General features: G+C 37.2%; 1 pseudogene; it reads right to left on the bottom strand.

Annotated features, from left to right (window-relative positions):
* Nucleotides 1-909: 909 nt before the first annotated feature.
* Nucleotides 910-2,584, bottom strand: LOC111170131 (eukaryotic translation initiation factor 2A pseudogene; annotated as a pseudogene).
* Nucleotides 2,585-2,940: the final 356 nt, after the last annotated feature.

Raw genomic sequence — 2,940 nt, forward strand, 5'->3', positions numbered from 1 at the left:
TTTAAATAAATTTGTTTTTACCTTTTGTACTAGATATTATAGTTTTAGGTTTTACATTATCACCTATGATCCATTTCAAGTGTTTTAGTGTATGGCATGAGTGAAGGATCTATGTGTAATTTTCTGTTATCATTTGTTGAGATGACTTTGCACTTCTCATTGAATTATCTGGTATCTTTGTCATTTACCATGTATGTGTAGGTCAACCAGTAGTTCTAAACCAGTAGTTCTGAACTGGGGGGTGATTTTGCCTCTCAGGGAATATTTGACAATGTCTGGACATTTTAAGCTGCCACAACTCAGGGGTGCTCCCAGCATCTAGTGCATGGAGGCCAGGGGTGTAGCTGAACATTCTACAATGCACACAACAGCCCTCACAACAAACAGTTATCTGTCCCCAAATATCAATAGAGCCAAAGTCGACAAACTATTGTCTCAGCTTTCTCTTCAGTTCCTTAGATCTACTTTGTCACCAGTATCGTGCAGTCTTGTTGACTTGGGGTTTAGAATAAATCCTGAAATCGGCTGGGGTAAATCCTCTTACTTCGTTCTGTTTTTAAAAAATCACTTTGGTTCTTCTAGCTTCTTTGTATTTCCATATAAATTTTAGTTACAACTTGTCAATTATTACAAAATTCATGCTGAATTTTATTTAATTGCACAGAATGTGTAGATATGTTCTGGAGGGAATGAACATCTAGAATATTGAGGTTTCACATCCAGGAACATGATATACTTTTGGCTCTCTTTAATTTCCCTCTGCAACTTTTTTTAAAATTAATTAATTAATTTTCCTATAGTTTTCAGTGTAGAGTTCTTGGACATTACTTGTTAGATTTATTCTTAAGTATTTTAGGTTTCTTGCTCTATTTTTTAAAAAAAATCTGGAATGAATTGTTAAAGTTATAGATGAACATTAAGGATGAGCACATAGGTATTCCAGAGATGTCAGTGTGTTTAACAGAAGAAATGTTTGCACTGGTTTCTGGTAACTTGCTCGCTTTCTGTGTATCTTAAATTCCCAATTCCACGTCTTTGGCTCGTGGAGAAAGGCTCTCTCTTGCTGCATTTTCTCCCGTTGATGTTTTTCTAGCTGTTTTCCAGGTACTGTTTGTTCTTTCAGCTGTTCAATTGCCTACGTCTTCTTCTTTAGGTTTTGGGTCTGTTTGTCTGTCTCAGGGTCTCTGGGAGGTGACTGAGAGGCTGTCTTTCATGGTGGCTTTGCTAGGTGGGAGAGGAGTCAAATCTGGACTCTTGTCACCTCTTGCTCTCTGCTGTCTCAGCCTCATGCATCCTTTAATTATTAACGGCTGTTTTTGTTGGTGACTTTTCATTTCCAGGTGGTGGTTTCTTATTCTGGGATGGTTCTTCCTCATGCAGTTCAGAATCGGTGACTGGTTCATTTCTTAAAACTTACAAGATGTTGCAAGTTTATATTCTTCACTGGGACTTCACTTAGAACTGCTTGGTAAATTATTGTCTTTCCTGTAAATATTCCATCCAAAAATGGCTGCCAAGAAACCTGTCATATTTCTGCATTTGAAGGTATATTCTAATTGTGCAAGATACAGCTGGGTTAATGCCAAATCTCGTACCCAGTGTTAACACATTATCCAAGAGGACAGGTGATCGTTAAAATGTGCTCACCACCTGGGCACCAAGGAAAATATTTAGAATATTTAGAGGAGACAGGTTTAGAAACGAGTTTGTAGTTTGCAATATCCTACACTTCCTTCATCTCCTCAGATTGTCAAGTTCAGATGCTACTAACATGTGTCCACAAGGGCTGTCGCAGTCTGCCTTAGGACAACCAGTCCCAACTTAAATGCAGAATCACATTTGGCGGGCATGACACGGTAAATAGTACAAATTCCAAACTGCATCATAAATGGAGCCGTTTTTGGGTAATTGAACTACATCAATTTCTCTACTTGCTGCAATGTAATGAAAAATTTTTCCCACAATAGGAAGTTCTTGTCTTGTCAACATCTGTACCAGCTGTTACAACACAGCAGTTGTTTTCTATTCCTTAGCATTGTAATCTTATCAGCCTTAAGGAAACTTTTGTTGACTAAAGCTGCATTAGGTGCACCCAAGTTGAGGCACTGATCTAATCTACAAAATGAAAATATGCCCTTACTCCCCAGGACATGGACAGCCACCTTGTATAGTTAAGGTCCAGGTGATAACACAAAATAATTGTTTGCAAATTTAATTTATTTGCAATCACATTAAAATCGTTGTTGTCAAAGAAGGGAACTTCATTGTTAACATTTCTGGCACAAATAGTTTCATCTTCTGACCAGGATGGATGCCAATTTTGCATTGTTTTTCTGAATGAAGACTTCAAACATGCTCTGGTCTTTACATGACAAAGTTGGAGCTCAGATATCCTAGCTGTGCTCTAAGCTGGTTTTAAAATACAGAGAAAGTGTGTAGCATTGTGTTAGGGTCAAAGAAAATGACAAGAATAGAGAAGAATCTTTATTGTATGTTTTTCTGTCTTTTGGATGGCTCCCGACTCATGAGACGGTTTGACAAACAAATTTATGTATTTTTAAATTAAATTTAAAAATTATTTTCATTTTGAAGTGACTGGAGACTCACATTCAGTTGTAAGAAATAATATGAAGAGAACCCGGGTATCTTTTACCCAGCTTTCTACAATGTAAATCTACCTGTAAATCTTTCTACGATGTAATCTACCTGTATTATCTACAGTGATAATCTACCTGTAAGCTATAGCAAAGTATCACCGTCAGGATGTTTACACTGATACAGTCAAGATACAGACCATTCCCATCACGTGACTTCCTGCCTTCCTACAGCCCTCTGTCCTCTGCTCCTATAATTTAGTCATTTCAATAATGTTGTGTAAGTGGAATCATATAGAACATAACTTAGGGGGATTGCCTTTTTTTTTTCATTCAGCATAATTCA

The sequence above is a fragment of the Delphinapterus leucas genome, chromosome 2, assembly GCF_059928025.1.
Source record: "Delphinapterus leucas isolate spDelLeu-1000000601 "Yukka" chromosome 2, BTC_Dleu_Yukka2, whole genome shotgun sequence".
Lineage (NCBI taxonomy): Eukaryota > Metazoa > Chordata > Mammalia > Artiodactyla > Monodontidae > Delphinapterus > Delphinapterus leucas.